We start from the raw sequence: 18,025 nt of genomic DNA, 5'->3' as shown, positions 1-18,025 counted from the left end.
TCAAAAAGCCTTTGAACTCTCTCTTACTGTACTAGTCAGGTTCTTCAGAGAAACAGAACCAACAAGATATAAAGGAAGTATATTATGAAAAATTGGCTCATGTGATTATGGAGGCTAGGAAGTTCCACAGTCCAGCGTTTGCAAACCAGAGACCCAGGAAAGTCAGTGGAGTGATTCAGTCAGTCTGAAGGCCTGAGAACATGGAAACCAATGATGCAAATCCCAGTTTGGGGGCAGAAGATGAGATGAAATGTCCCAGTTCCTACGGTCAGGCAGAGAGAAAAAGATGGCACCCATCTATCATTTTGTTCTACTCAGATCCTCAGTGGATTGGATGATGCCCACTCCCACTCTCCCACTCTCATTGGGGAGGACAATCCACTGAGTCCACTAATCCAAATGCTAACCTCATCAGGAAACACACTCACAGACACACCCAGAAATAATGCTTGACCAGCTATCTGGGCCTCCCCTACTCCAATTCAGTTGGCACCTAAAATTAACTACCATGCTCACTTCTTACTCTGTTAAGCCCTGCCTTGTGATTGCCAATTGTGGGTCAGGTAAAATATATATATGTGTGTGTGTGTGTGTGTGTGTGTGTGTGTGTGTTGTTGTAATAGTTTTTTTTTTTCATTTTTATTTTGCTGATTAAAGATGTATTGGGGCCTTGACTGGCTTGACTGGGTTAGGATAAGATTGGATCACATTTGTCAGGATGCATTATAAGACGGCCAACCCTAAGAAACATTTTGCCTCTGCTTAGGAGCCTCCTGTGGGGCGGGAGCAATGGGACCTTTCCCACACTTAGATTTAAACATATATGGAAGAATGTGTAGGATAGCAGGATGGAATCCCAGTGGGTATGTTCACACAGGGCAGGATGCCAGAGCCCCTGAGGCAGAATTCACCCAAGAAAAAGAAGTGTTGCCAGGCAAACCAGACTCAGCAACAGAGCCTAAGTGTTGGAGGAGAGTGGTTGTTTGGTGCTTCCTAGCCCCTGAACTTTGATCCAGTCCTCAGGATATTCTGTAGACACCCACTGGGGCAGGGGAGGGGGCGGGGAATGTCTGTGTGAAATGCAAAGGCACCTCTCTTTAGTTGGAAGTTAAGAGGCAAAAACCTCATTCTGGGAAACCTCCTCAGAGCAACTATCCTGGGGCAAGAATTGTAGTGATTTTTCCTTTGCAAGAAATAATCATGGCAACAAAGAGATTGAAAATGGCAAGAATTACCCCTTGGGGAAACTGGCAAGAATTTGCCCCTTGGTAGAGGCAGGGATGTGTGGAGCAATCAGGCTTATGTTGACCTTCCCTGCACCGGTGGGAGGGACCCGAGAAGCAGTGTGGCCACAGAGCAAGCTTCCCCTGAGAACTCACCACCATATACTGGGGAGGTTTCCAGAAGGGTGTGGGGAACTATGGATAGCCACATGCCTGAATGAAAAGGTGAGGGTTTTCATCCAGCACAATGCAGATTAAAATGAATGTGACCTAAATCTTACCTCCAGTTTATCTGCCGCCTGGACATGAGGGATACATAATAATTTGCAAAGCCACAAATGGAGGATTATCTTCATTTCTGTCTATTTCATCAAGAGTAAAGCAGGAGAGGTTTTGTTACAGAGCGTATTTGTTCAAAAGCATGGAGAAACAAAGCAAACAATTAGAAAGTCCATCAGAGGGAAATAATTGCTACTGCAATGTTTAAAAACCTCTATAACGTGAAATATATTATATTATGCATTTATTAACACAGAAAATAAAATTCTTGGCGTGGAACTTATTTATTCTTTCAGGCTCCAACAATCCATAAATTACCAGACTCTGGAATTACTCCTTTGAGGCCATGGTTTCTCAACAAGAGCACCACTGACATTTTGCACCAGATAATTCTTTGGTGTGGGATGCGTCCTATGTATATGCTAGTATGTTTAGCAGTATCCCTAGTCTCTGCCTTCTCGATGCCTGGAACACGCCTTGTAGTGACAAAAAAAAAGTCTCTGCGCATTTACCTAACACTCATTGCCAAATGTTCCTGGAGAGAAAATAATTAGCCTACGTTCTCCTTGAGAATCACTGCTTTCAGGCAAAGAGCATTGAGCTCAAATTCAGTTTCATGGATTTACCTCAGAATTGTGTAATATAAATAATACATGTAAAGACCTTATGTTTCCTAATGTTATGTAACTATATAAAGTACGTGATTTACCTCCAGAGATAAACCCAGATTAATATTTAAATGTTAAAATCATCAGTGATTGAATTAAATTGTTTCCAGATGAATGTTACAAATGACATTTAGAACATTTTATGAAAAGCACAGGAATCATTAAAGCTTTCTTATGAGCCAAATATAAAAATGTGACTTTTACTCTCTAAAATGGGTTTGTTGTTACTTTTTTTTAATCCCAGAAAGGGAGCAAATGAGTTTGACAAGAAGATCACATTCAGTGCTTTTTTCTTATTCTTGTATATCGTGGGAATAAACAGTTTTCTGTCATTTGTGGTTCTTTGTTCCAAGATGAGGTAGATGATGTGAAAAAGCAATCCGATTAAAATAAAAAGAAGAATCTTTTTATTTTAAATGGCATCTTTAGAAAAGAAAAACAGGTTTTTTTTTCTACTTACAGAATATGTACTTCAAATTACCCACAGTGAATTATACATAGAAACATTTCAAAATGGATGAAACCACAAAAACTGAGATATTATAAATGATAAACTGATAACTCTTTCTCTGTTGAATTATGAAAGAAACCAGAGAATAGTACAAAAATTTAATGTAGGCACACATGATTTTATTTCTCCTGCAGAAAAAGAAGGTATAAAATGAACTAACCTCTACAGCCATAAAGATGAATTTTAAAACCAATAAAACCCATGGGTACAATTTTCAAAACTGAAGGGAAACATAGCTAGTGTGGTTTCATTCAACATTTACCAATATATCTATATATTAGTTTGGTTTTTTTTTCATTGATTCACATAAGACATTTCTCTGTAACATTAAACCTTAGAGAATAATCCATGAAAACGCTGCCTGGAAGAAATGCACATTAAAAGTTTAAAGCAGTGATTTCATACCATTGCTCAGATTAAGTTTTTTATCTCCAGTATTACTGCATGATAAAGAAAATCAAATAAATTTCACTCATGAGGTTTTTCCCCAGAGCCCCTGATTGACAGTGAAAATGTCAAGAAAAGATAAGTGCACACGTCCTGCTGTTGCTTTGAGTCTCATAACTAACCATTTAACTCCTACAGCAACAGGAAAGAACGTAGCACAAGCTCTATCTAGGAAGAACACAGGACATAGATGAGAAATCAATGAGTTCTCAACTGGTCACCCCAACAATACTCACTGCAGAACTGATTAAAATGTGGTGCATTTGCGTTGACATAGTTCTCACAAAATGGCAATAAGTAAAATATATTTTAATTTATGCAGACACAAGATATAAAAAAGGATGTTTTGATCCAGGCAAGATACACATTCTTTCACACAGTCTTTCACTTTCCTCCCACCAGGTACAGCTAAAAATGTTGGAACTCACATGAAAAATTCAGAAAGGTAGAGGGAAGACAGACTGGCTAGGTACACCCAGACCCAGGGAACACCACAATCGTGAGTTCCCGGGTTTTATTTTAGCCTCTTTTATATCCTGGGCAGGGTGCTGGAGAAGCTGGCAACTGATAAAGCAACAGCCCAAGAGAAGACAACTTTCGCCAGCCAAGGGATGGGGAAAGAATAGTCTAGGAAAACAACTTGTTTAGCAATAATTTCCCTACTCAAGTCAAACACAATGGTGGAAAAACATAGCCTCTCACACCCTCATCACCAAAGGGTGAGTGGGAACCTGAACATCTACGCTGGCTGGCTTTAAAGACTTTAGCTATTAGAAAGGACTTAACGCATGCTAAGTAAATAAGTAAGATGCAATCCCATTTCATAAATTTTACACCTTCTTATCACTTCAGAGTTCAAGTGTTTTATAACTACCAATAGGGTACACAAAGCAAGATTAATATATTCATTTCACTTTTTTTTTCCCCACCTCACTCTACAAATCAGGACATTCGATGTGTCATCAAATGCTCATTCCTTAATCTACCTTAAAAACAACTCATCAAACAACATTTCAAATATCAAATAAAGCTGCCATTCCAAAAAGCCAAGTTTCCTGAAGCCCCTAGTTGTATCTGGGTTTCTATGAACTCCATGACATGTTGAACTATTTTAATTGCCCATTAATGTAATGTGGAAATTATCCTATGCTTTGTCATTTGACAGGAGCAGGTTCAGTAGTTAAAGTATTGAAAACGTAATTTTCTCCTATGCATTCTTTTTTTAAAATGTTTATTTATTTTTGAGAGAGAGAGAGAGAGAGAGAGGGAGGGAGGGAGGGAGGGAAAGAGAGAGAGAGAGAGAGAGAGAGAGAGAGAGAGAATGAACAGGGGAAGGGCAGAGAGAGAGGGAGACAGAATGCAAAGCAGGCTCCAGGCTCCCAGCTGTCAGCACAGAGCCCCACTCGGTGCTTGATCTCAAGAACCTTGACATCATGACCTGAGCCAAAGTTGGATGCTTAACCAACAGCCACCCAGGTGCCCCTCTCCTTTGCATTCTTGAGTGGAGGTCTTCCTGCTACAAGAAATCCACAGATCTCACCATGTGTTTCAATAACCTCCCTAAAGACAACCCACACCATGGCATTTGTTGGCAATGAGTGGGGCTGGGGTGAAATTGATGGTCCCTAATGAAGGATGCAACGGAGTCATCTCAGCAGGGACAAAAAAATTAGAACCATTGGACTTTGAGGCTAAAAGACGGGTCAGGAGATAGTGGGAGAAGGGGACGCACAGGCCTTCACAGCAGCACAGGCTGGAACCCCGCCCCATACAGAACCTGGTGGCTAACCCTGGGCTCCTGCCAGAGCCTTAGCAGCAGTAATGGAAGAGGTTTAGACCACTCAGCAGAGGACGGTGTCCCCTGTATCATCACTGCCAGCAGAAGATGAGGGATTGGTTCTCAGCATTTCTGACGGAGGGGTAAATGGAAACCACCGTGGTATAAGGACCAGAAATTCCTTAAATTGACACTGTAATGAATGGCCTCAGAGTTTTTGTACAATCTAATGAAAGAGACAGAGACAGTAGGGACTGGGAAGAAAAAGAAATCTGTCAAATAATTGGGACCTGATTTTTTTGTACACTCTAAAATAAAGTGGTATGTCCCATTCCTCTCGGATCACAGAGCAACGTATGATTGATGTATGTTTACTCCTTTACGTATGGCACTAGATCTTAAGCTCTGTGTGTGCAGGGGCACGTCTGTTTGGTTCATAAATTTGTTCTGACGATAAGCTACAACTCCCCTTTCTCACCTCTAGATTTTAAGAAGACATTAAAAATAACACTACAAAAACAAAATAAATAGGAAGAAAATTACAATTTTAGCACTTATATCGCATATAACAAATAGATCACATACCAAAAAAAAATTATATTGCATAAACAAAAACAAGATTAAATTTGGTTAAATACATTGTTTTAAATGACATCAGAAAATAAACCAATGTGACTAAGATATTTTCCTTTCAACTTTGGTTTTCTCATAGATTAAAAGCATGTTTGTTTGTTTGTTTGTTTAATTTTTTTTTAACGTTTATTTATTTTTGAGACAGAGAGAGACAGAGCATGAACGGGGGAGGAGCAGAGAGAGAGGGAGACACAGAATCGGAAGCAGGCTCCAGGCTCTGAGCCATCAGCCCAGAGCCTGACTCGGGGCTCGAACTCACTGGACCGCGAGATCGTGACCTGAGCTGAAGTCGGACGCTTAACCACTGAGCCACCCAGGCGCCCCTGTTTGGTTTTTTTATACATGGAGAGAATATAAATCTGGTTTCATGTTATTTACATAATAAGAGTCAAGTTCTTAACTAGAAATTACAGAGTCATCAGGATGTTGGGCAGGACAACAGAACTACTAATTCCTTTTTAAATTATATATGCAAATGTACCTAACACATATAAATACCTATTTGGCCCCCTGTACCAACAACTGTAGGCTGAATTTCTAAATCAAGAAAAAAGTAAAACATCCTTCAGATGATATCTGATTCTAACATCACATTATTTAGGAAAAATCAGTTAGCAACTCCGGCCTCTCAAAAGAGTTCTTTGGACCATAATTATAAGCATTATTTTAGATCAAACACAGTGTACCAGCAAGAATAGATCAAGCAAGCAGGACTACACAGGGGCACGGAGAATGGTAAAGCTAATCTACACTGAGTGATGAGGTAAGAGTGTGTTGCTAAGGGCAACCAAAGCAGAGGGGAGCCGGGGGATGCAGTGGAAAAAGCAGCTTTCGATCCATTTTGCAGGACCTCATGTTCCATGCCTTTTGGACAATATTAACTTTTATAAAAAGTTATGCTTATAAAACAAAAGACAAATTAGGTAGACCCTCTAGAAAAGAGAATGTCCAAGTCAAGTTCTGAAAAGTGCCAAGTGAGAAGTTTAATATGCATCCCAAGCAAAGGAGCCAGCATTTACAAAACTTTAGTAAGAAAGGCATCAGGTATTCAGGGGCCAGCAAGTATTTTCTTCTAGAATTTAATTGTAGAGCAAGGCCACACACCTGTGTAATTCCCTACACTCCTAAGTGCTGCTCATAAACTTTCTGCTCCGTCCTGAGATAGAGAAGAGGTCCATTAAGGATCCCCGGCCTCACAGTGAAACTCCAGGCTTCTCAGGAGGGCCTGGCCACATTTCCGCAGGATGGAGTCCACATGCCTTCTTTGTAAAGCCTGCTCTATGGATCCTACGGGGCTTGGCAAGAGCCCAAAGTCTGTTACATTTCATCCATGTCTCCAGATAGTATGTATGGGATGTATATGCAAATGGTGCCCCAGGAACAATCCTGATATGTATACACTCTCCAGGGTGTATACATTCTGCTGTGTTTGATAAAGCTTCAGACAAAATCCTTAATTGATTTTCATGAGGCAAAATAATAATCTATTCTTTGCAGGCATGCTCACTCTTTTAGAAAACAAACACAATTCTTGATAGGCAATGGTTAGACGGGGGAAAACCCGTTACAAAGAGACTTGCATTTTCAAGATAAAAATATAGCAGCTTTAGTATCATTTAAGAGTTTGAAGATAATTTGGAGGTTATTACTAACTCTATACATCTCAATAGGGAATAATGTTCCTGCATTCCTCTGACAGAATATACACAACCTTCAGGAACATTTTGTCCAGAAGACGTTCTCTTTCAAAACTGCTTTTGTCTTTTTTTTCAAACCACTCATCTCAGTAAAGTATATTTTATTTATTCATACATTTTATACATTTATTTTAAGAAGAAAATGAAGACAAAGTCTTAATTTTTTCTGCATTTAAGAGCAAACATATTGTTCATATAGATTAAGTAAAATATACTCTTTTTTAAAATAGTGGAAAATAGAGTCATGTCAAGCTGTCTGCTCCTCACTAAATCAAAATAAAAGAATGGAGAGGGTTATCACTGTATTTCTAAGACCCCAAGCCACATGAGTTTGTCAGTTTTCCTCATTATCTTCATATTGCTTGGCTAAGGATAAGGTGTAACAACTAGAGACCCAACAGTTTGCTCCCCTTCCTTCACCTTGGCCTAAAACCAAGGGCAAAGGCCTAAACACTAACTGGAAAGTAAATACTACATGCGAATACCACACTTCTATCACAGGAAAAATGCCATTTTTTCCCTCTTGTTCTCACAAGCATATACTTCTTCTCAATAAAGCTCAAAGGCATGGCAAAAGAAAGGAGATAGTAGATAAATAGACATAAATGTCAAGTTTTCAGTAACTACAAGTATTTCATTATGACCCATGATCTTTTATGAAAGGTGTTAGAGAACAAAAATGAATAAACTTTTATATTATTTTCCCATGTTTTGGTGTGAAGTTCCTAGTTATTTAAGGCATGTTTAGGGATGAATACAAGCCAGCAATTTTTGTATTTGTTTGAATAAATTTCGCTACACATCAACATTCTTGAAAATAGTACAGTTTAAAAATAAGTTGTGCACCCAGTTAGGAAATGAAAATAAAATATATTTCTTAAATTATATGTGCAAATATATGCAACATACTCAAATATGTATTTTCAACTGTGGACCAATCACTGTTAATTTCTAATTGCCTCCAGGGGATATTACTATTTTACCTGCTTCAAGTAGGGTAGTAGTATGTTTATCAGTAATAGAAGTAGTAAGAAAAGGAAAAGTAGGAAAAGAAGTACCAAAGGAGTAGTAATAGTACCAGTAATTGTTGTAGTAACAATATAGAAGCACTTTATTATCTGAGTATAACACAGCCGAAAAAAAAAAAGTTAGTGGATTTTTGTGTAGTAGGAGCCTATACTTTCAGTGAGAAAATAATAACACATTCCCAGCCTGCCTTTAATTTCAACAAAAATCTTCCCATATCACTAAAATACTTAAACTTCTACATAATCCATCAATTTTTTTTGCAAAATGTAAATCATTAGAAATACATGTACTCAGTTATTTAGCACTTACAAGTTTGTTAGTAAATATATTTGTTTGCGGCACTTAAAACATACATACGTAGGGATGTTAACCAAATACGCTTCTACACTACAGCAAAAAGTATACTATAAGGTAAATAAGAAAATGGTAAGTTAAAAGTATGCTTAAAAATATACATAACACTTGGGGCACCTGGGTGGCTCTGTCAGTTAAGAGTCCAATTTTTTTTTTCATCTTTCTTTCTTTCTTTCTTTCTTTAAATTTTTTTTAAGTTTATTTATTTTTAACAGGGACAGAGAGCGAGCATGAACTGGGGAGGGGCAGAGAGAGAGAGAGGGAGACACAGACTCCGAAGCAGGCTCCAGGCTCTAAGCTATCAGCACAGAGCCTGATGCGGGGCTCGAACTCACAAACCGCGAGATCATGACCTGGGCCGAAGTCGGATGCTTAACCGACTGAGCCACCCAGGCGCCCCTCATCTTTATTTATTTTTGAGACAGAGAGAGAGACAGAGACAGAGCATGAGCGGGGGAGGGTCAGAGGGAGAGGGAGACACAGAATCTGAAGCAGGCTCCAGGCTCTGAGCCATCAGCACAGAGCCCGACATGGGGCTCAAACCCACAAACCATGAGATCTTGCCCTGAGCCAAAGTCGAATGCATGACCAACTGAGCCACCCAGGCACCCCAAGAGTCCAATTCTTGATGTCAGGTCAGGTCTTGATCTCACGGTCAGGAATTCCAGCCCTGGTTTGGGCTCCACGCCAGGTGTGAAGCCTACTTTAAAAAACATGTACATAACACTTAATAAAGTAAAATAAAACAATGAAAAATGCAATGACTCAACAAATGAAGAGTTGCCTGTCCTAGTCAGGTCAGGCTGCTTTGTCAAATACTATTGGACATAGTCCAATGCTATGGGCTGCTTAAACAACAAATATTTATTGATCACAATTTCAGAGATTGAAAGTGCAAGATCAAGGTGCTGGCAGATCTGGTGTCTGGTGACAGCCTTTCTCCTGATTTACACATGGGCATCATCTTGTTGTATGTTCACAAGCAGAGAACAGAAAGAGAAACAGAACGCACCCTCTGATATCTTTTCTTAAAAGTGCACTAATCCCATTTTGAGGACCCCACCACCATGATCTAATTACCTCTCAAAGACCTCATCTCCAAGTACCATCATATTGGAGATTAGATTCCAACATGTGAATTTGGGGAGATACAAGCATTTAGCCCATAGCAGTTGCCTAAATGTTTTGATGGGGAGAGAAAGAAAATTAATCAGTAGCTGTTTCACTTGTGATTTCTAACTATGTAGACTTACATGGGGCTTCAGTCTCATGGGCCCCATCAATCCTGAACATAAATCGTTTATTCGATTTTGTACAACATGGAATTGATATTTAACTTAGCTTCATTACCAATTTCCTACCTCTCTTAATTTTTTCAGAGCTTTGAAGATGTCCAATATTTTGTGCTGTTCCAGCATGATGTCTAACACCATGTCAGGATGATAGTGTCTCTCCACCCCCGCACAAGGAACTTGTATGGTCCTTCAAAATATCATACTACATTGAGTAATACAGTGGAGTTTCCCCAAACTAACCCCACTTTCATATTTTTCCTCATTTTTATACACTTAAAAATCATTGTATGGATGATAGCTTGGGCACCCATGCAGGACCAAATTTATAACTGGTATTGAAGTTACTTCTTTAACTATCTCACCATTTCTAACTTTTCCTTGGATATATGGGCTTCTCTCGGTTTCTAATCCCCACCCCCTTTTTTTCGTCACAGACACCTCTACTTCTTTGAAGATGTTGAAGCTAATAATATGGAGGAGATGATGTCAATAATAACACAAGTACCATTTCATAGTGTGGCCTGAAAGGTTTTTAGTGAAGAGAAAGTAATGAAAATCAAATGTTTTATTTAAAAATAAACAAATATAGGGGTGTCTGGGTGGTTTAGTTGGTTGAGTGTCTGACTCTTGATATGGCTCAGGTCATGATTTCACAGTTCATGGGATCGAGCCCTAAGTTGCTCTCTGTGCTAACAGCATGGATAATGCTTGGGATTCTTTCTCTCCCTCTCTGTACCCTTCCTCCACTCTCTCTCTCTCTCTCTCTCTCTCTCCCTCCCTCAAAATAAATAAATAAACTTAAAAAAATAAAAATAAGCAAATATAACAGAGGAGCTCTGAAAAAGAAACATTCATTTTTAGGGTTAGGTAGATGGAGAGACAGAGTACGGTATTAAATGTCATGTACCATAGTAGATATTTTTTTAATGTCTATTTTTGAGAGAGAGAGAGACAGGAAGTAAGTGGAGAAGGGGCTTGGAGAGACAGAGCCACAGAAACTGAAGCAGGCTCCAGGTTCTGAGCTGTCAACACAGAGCCCAACGTGGGGCTTGAACTCACAGACCACAAGATCATGACCTGAGCTGAAGTCAGATGCTTAACTGACCGAGCCACCCAGGTACCCCTATAATGGTAGATATTGTGTATAATAATAAGCAGTAATTCTACAATATATATATAATAGTCAATGTACAGTATATAATAAAGCTACATGATTCCAACCACTAGAAAAGAGGTTAACTTTTCAATAATATTACAGGAAAAATTGGCTAATAAAAATACATATCAAATTAGATCTTGTATCACAATCCAACAGAACTGAGTTGGACTAAGAATTAAATAGAAAAAAATAACCAAAGGAGAAAAACACTATAAGCAAAAATAGTGACTATTTTATGATTTAGGGCATTTAAAGTTCCCTGAATATCCTAACTCTTTAGATAGCACAATCATTCTCTGTGTAAGATAAAGTCAAAAAATTCAAAGTCATCTTTGATCATTTTTTTCTCTCCTGTTACCATGTTCATTGTATTATCTCTGTTTCTATAGCTGCAAGTTCCATAAATGGCTGAGATTATTCTTTTTTTTTTTTTTAATTTTTTTTAACGTTTGAGACAGAGAGAGACAGAGCATGAACGGGGGAGGGGCAGAGAGAGAGGGAGACACAGAATCGGAAGCAGGCTCCAGGCTCTGAGCCATCAGCCCAGAGCCCGACGCGGGGCTCGAACCCACGGACCGTGAGATCGTGACCTGAGCTGAAGTCGGAGGCTTAACCGACTGAGCCACCCAGGCGCCCCGAGATTATTCTTTTTGAAACAGAGTTCCAGTTATATCAGGACACAATTTTGTTGTTGTTGTTTTTTAAGATATTTTTCAGTTTCCACTGAGCTTTACTTTAGTGTGGTCTCTATTCTGGCATTTAAATCCATTCTTCATATGCTTCCAAATGTCTTTCCAGTTTTATGTTATACCAGAGATATGCCCTAATCTTCTATTCTGTGTCTTTGGGCAATTCCATCACCTGAAATGTTACATCCTTCTTTACCTGTACCACATAGAATCCTATCCATGTCTAAGAGGCTAATCTCAATGCCATTTTGCCATGCTAGTTCCTCCTACTCCCTACCTCACTGGAGGTTACCTGTTTCTCTCTTGAATCTCATGTGATGTTGTAGAACACAGGTATGCCCACGTGAAGCAATCTTGTAAAGAGAAAATGGTCATGGGGCACCTGAGTGGCTCAGTTGGCTAAGTGTCCAACTCTTGATTTCAGCTCGGGTCATGATCTCACGGTTCATGATTTCAAGCCCCACCTCGGGCCCTGCACTGTCAGTGCAGTGCTTGGGATTCTCTCTCTCCTTCTCTCTCTGCCCCTCTCTCCCTCTCACTGTCTCTCTCACCATAAATAAATAAACTCCAAAAAAAAACAAAAAAAAAAACCAAAAGCGAATGGTCATTTCTTTGCTGTGTGACCATATGAACTATGCACTAAGTATTCAAATATTGGCAGCTAGAAAAAGACAGAGCATAACAGTGAGCAAAATAGAAAGACAGAAACAGATACAAACAAACAAATTTAAAAAAAGAAAGACAATACAGAGAAACTGGAGGGGCAGATGATTATTTAAATAGGCCAATGAGTGAGTATAAGCCCAACTAGTATATGAGAGGGATAGCAAGTGTCTGCTTTTTGGAATATTTTTATTTCTAGAATGCTTATTATAGCAGAAGTTCATTACTATGAGAGTGATTCAGAGAAATAGTTACTTGTTCCCATGCTAAAGCATTGCTTTGAATTTAGGTGTATACAATTTTGATATTTTTTTCGGGAGTGATTCTACCCTTGTGTACTTTCAACTTGCACACTGACTCTACAATTTAACTCGTTTGTCAGATGCTACAGTAGTGGAACATTCGAACACTCCTGTAATGGTTGTAAATTCCTTGGCAAGAATCATTCACCCCCATACTTCTTAGCACATGCTTTGTATTAAATGGTCTGTACTATGGAAGTGCTTAACTGAAATTTCAGATTAATTGTTTTCACTGACATCCCACCTGAACTCTTGGTACTAACAAGCTGACAGGCAAGTTCAAAAAACAAACAAAAGAAAAATTCCTAATTCATATTTTAGCAGCTGAAGCATAGTCCTATGGAAAACACAGTAATGAATATGGTACCCTAAAAAAAATCCACATAAAATTTTGAAAATTACTTTTCCTTCTCGTTAAAAAAAATTGGGTGACATTTATTACTTGGGAGACCTACATTACAAAAAAAACTATGTATGTCTTTGAAAATAATAGTCATATAAGGTCTTCCCTGGTGTTTGTCAATCCAGGTGGAATTATGGGCACATATTCCAGGGCACCTGGTCGGCTCAGTCCGTTAGGCGTCCAACTCTTGATTTCGGCTCAGGTCATGATCTCACGTTTCATGGGATTGAGCCCCGGGTCAGGCTCCACACTGACAGTGTGGGATTCTCTCCCTCTATCTGCTCCTTGCCTGTTTGGACATGCACACACTCTCTCTGTCAAAATTAATAAACATAAAAAAGAGCACATATTCTCATATCAGATGAAGATCAAAACATTTAACAAAGATGAATGGTCTTTGGATTTGCTCATTTTGTAGTAACAGATTAATGAATATATTTGTATAGAGATGTTGCCCATATACTTACAGAGCAAGAGACTACGGAGTCTGCATTGATGAATCAGTATATATAAAAGTACATGGACACACACACACACACACACACACACACAAATACACATTGCATCATTTCTGCCACTAAACCTGACTTTGTGAAATAACTTCTAATTGCAGAGTTTTTAAAACTGTTATCTCACTGGAGAGTCATTTCAAATTTAGAACTCATTTTTTAACTTTATTCTAACAAATGTATCATCAGTATCATCGATAATTGATTATTTATTAAAAGATCAGTGTTATTAAGCAGACCGCCTCTTGTTCACAGACACTTCCTATACCCAGAGTCTACCTTATTAGTAAACTTCCTGATGCAAGAGGTAATAAATATTCCTATCTCCTGAGCAAGTGTGATTCTCTTTTCTTCTACTTATAACTAAAAGTATCCTGTTACAGCACACAGAACGGATTCCCGAAGTCACATGGTATGATAGTTTCTGGGTGGTATAAATGCAGTAAGATGACATGAAATGATGTAAAACAAATATTTTAAAGCAAATCTTGGTTCTGTGTAGTTATCCTTTGAATTTACTGTTTGTAGGTGCTCTAATCTAAGTAAATGTGTGCTTCAAAAAAGGGAAAACAGTAGTGAGAACCTAGAGGGTCCAATGAGGTAGGGGAGCTCATAAAAGGGGAATTATTTGTTTAAAGCTGGAGAGCAAGAGCACATCTGTTATTCAAAAGAGGTTATTGGTTTGGAAATTATTTCGGTCTGAGAGCAAATGCATGTGACAGAATACAAATCTATACAATACAGCATTGGGTTCCTTAGGTTTCTGGTTCTATATGTCTTCTAAGACACCTAAGAAACTTTTGGAAAGAACGAACCAACAAAGTTCTAAGTAACTTGGTATAATCTTTTGTTCATAGTTTTGTTTTTGTGTGACTTGAGTCTATAAAAGCTCTTTTATGAACGATTAAAAGGAACAACTTGCGTCACGAATATAAAGGATCTTTGGAACCGCACTTTTGAAATTGCTCCTGTCTCCTTGTATCCGCAATATTTTGACAGGCACTTACATGGTCTTTATTAAGGGAACTTTAGCATTTTTCTTTCCTTTCATAATGTTAAAAATGTCTATCTGAAAACTAGATATTTTTTCATGCCTGTTTTTCCCCCCACAGGACATAAAATAACTTAAAAAGCAACATGTTAAAAATATGCACATTGAGAAACCAAATATAGTATAATTTATTATAAACAAAAGATATATAATGAAGTCTTCACTTTTTGTACTGAACTATAAATACAAAATTATCTGAATTATTTTCAAAAAGAAGTATGATTTCTGCAAATATATATCTTCCCCATTAATAACTACAATAAAAATTTGAGGAATCATCAAATACAAATTAACAGAATTTAATGGTCAATAACTTTTGTTAGCTTTTCCACACCTTTTCTTTACATTTCTGAAGAATGAATCCAAACTATTGCATCTTCTTAAGAGTAGAAAGTTCTAAAACTATACTTTTTATTTAGAGTTTAAATAAGCTTCATGTCTACAAGTAAGTTTTACATGTTACATTTTTTCTATCCATGTCAAAAGTTGAAATTTTGCACATGAAATTGCCAAAATGTGGTTTTCCGCATGGACCAGAACTGGAAAATCAGGCTGAGGAAGTGTCCTGGCCAATAGTGAAGATTTGCTGCTCACCTTCGTGCCACCAAATATGACACTGAATCAATATAATTGTCAAAATACTGGTTATAATTTCAATAAAATTTGAGAGCCGTGGGACCTTGCCAAGAACAAAGAAAATCAATGAAAATTTATAGTAGATGATGTTTATCTACAATGCACAGCTGTGCAAGATTTGAAAGAAGGACATTTTGGTTTGATTATCAAGTTACTTGAATTCTAAATTGGAGCTTTAATATTTTTGTGGATATTTTCTTTGTTAATTTGTGTAGGGTTCCACCTGAAATTAAATGCTCATGCAGTGGATAAGAATGTTAGATGCATGGAGGTGTAGACAGCTGTATGGCCCCCATAACTGGTAAATAAATCTCCTTTCCTTGATTGCTTCAACTAGAATTTTAATTTGCCTCTGGTGAGTTCGTGTAGCATTATTTGTAATGCCTTTGTAATACTTCTAACCCAATATTGAGTACTTGTCTTGCTACCTCAAATGTATAGGAAATTCATGGAAGATAGAAAGCACCTCTCATCTATCTTTGAATTCTAGATAGCACCTAGCAAATCCTTGAACAAAGATGTGACTCCAAGTATAGCTGACTTATGGATGAACACACTCCAATGGGTGATAGGAAAAATGTAAAAATGAGGTGGTCTTACTTTGTTTCAGCATGGATAGAAAGTATACAGGGAAAATGACAGATAAGAACAATTTCTCTGATGTATAAAGTGACTAGTTGCTATAAAATTTGGAATTTAAAAAATAAATTTGGAATTCAATTCAAAAATAAAAAGCAAGATCAAAAGTTTAAAAGTTTGCTTACTCATCCTTAGAGGAGATCAGTGCTTTTCATTTTACCCTGCTATGCATTCTTTCAAAGACTGACCTTGATGCTAATTTTGTGTTAGAACTAAAAAAAAAAAAAACAAAAAACAAAAAAACCACACACACACACACACACACACACACACACACACAGAGACACACACACACACAAAACCTGTAGAATGTTATAATTCCAACCAACAGTCTCTTTGGTTTCACTTCCCAAACTGTCTAGCTTCTTAGAAAATAATAGGTTTTGACAGTTTCAGGGGTAAGAATAATATTTTGTTGTCACATGTCCCCAAAGACACCTGCTGAAAAATTTATCACAGTTCAAAGAGCATGGATATACCATCTCATATTAAATGTGAGAGTCTTATCTAAAGTGTGATCCCTTGTGTGTTTACTGAATTTAGCTTGAAAAACCACATATTTATTCAGATCTTTGTTCTAGTGTTAATCCCTTGTCTGACAGCATCTCACATCTCTTGGTTAAACATTCCTCCTCAAATGCCACCTCATACTAATTAAAGTGAAGTATTTCAGCTACTGTTTATTTATTAATTCTACCAAGACTTCCTGTAAATAAAAAAGGATCCAAGAGGGAAAAAGCATATATTTGACTTGCAAATTACATCTGTAGAGTGTCAACTTTGTCCATGAAAATTAATGGTTTGTAACACAGCTACTTATCTCCTCTTAGTTTGCATCATGTATTATGGCCCAATTATAAACAAATAGTAACTTCAATGTAATTACAAATATAATTCAGTTAAAATAGAAAATTCCATTTGGATTAAATAAAAACCATTCATTCAGATTGAGGATATTAAATGCAGCAACTTTGGAATGAAGTGATTGCTTTCATTTGGGTGTGACCTAAAGTCACCTCTAGGAGAAAAGTAGAAATAAGTGGTTTGGTGTGCCCCACATGACATCTCTAAAAATTCCAGGGCTCTTTTATTAAAAAAGAGGGGCAATGATTTGGGGGTTCTTAACTACATTCCTACTCCTTGCTGCAAGGATCCATTCTGGACTAATACATTAAGTATATAAATATAAGTTATGGATATCTATCCCTTTTATGAAATAATAATATTGTTCTCTTCTGTTATGTTTTATTATAAGAAAAAATTATACTCATGTTATGTCATGGGACAGGGATAGAGAATACTGATAAGAAGAGTCAGTAACAAGTACTTCCAAAGTCAGAAAGTTGAATACATTCTCTATATCTTCTTGGGGAATTTCTAGTTTTAAAGTATGTCACTTGACTCCAGGATGCTGAGGTTGGTAGTTCATACTTACTGATCAGCACCTTTTCTCTATTAATGTGAGAATTTTTCCATAACTGCAGACATCCCCAAAGTGTGGTTGATTAGAAAGCACATTTTTTAATGTGTTTCAATAGGATAAATGTGAAATTTCAATGAAGATATTTTACTAAGACAAACCAATGGTGTCATTTTTTTTCCCCACCACCTGCTGCTATTATTTAATCTATAGAGACTAAAATCTTCATTTCTGCATATGGACTTAGAGAGCTGAGGTTCTCTGGTTTCCCTTCCTATGCCCACACTGTAAGAATGTACCTTCAGGGGAAAGGGCCAGCTGCTTCCTAGACTCAGTGCATGGCGCAATTGCATAAATCCCGATATCCTGTAGAGAAAACATGGAGGCCAGAATAGTTGGAGTTTGTGCATCTCCCTTCCCTCAGGTCCTACGACCTTGTTTGTGGATGTGGTGTCTCCCTAACACATTCTAAACCACGTATTAGGATGTTCTGAGATTGCAAATGAGAAACCTTGACCAGCCTTGGTGTGGCACCCATGATTTGGAAGGCAATGGAGGCAACAGTAAAGTCTCTGATGAAGCGCCTTGGAGAACCAGATCATGGGCGCCGCATATGAACTGGCAACACAACCACCTGACTT

This window comes from Panthera uncia (assembly GCF_023721935.1).
Source record: "Panthera uncia isolate 11264 chromosome D3 unlocalized genomic scaffold, Puncia_PCG_1.0 HiC_scaffold_8, whole genome shotgun sequence".
Lineage (NCBI taxonomy): Eukaryota > Metazoa > Chordata > Mammalia > Carnivora > Felidae > Panthera > Panthera uncia.
This window is presented reverse-complemented; position numbering follows the sequence as displayed.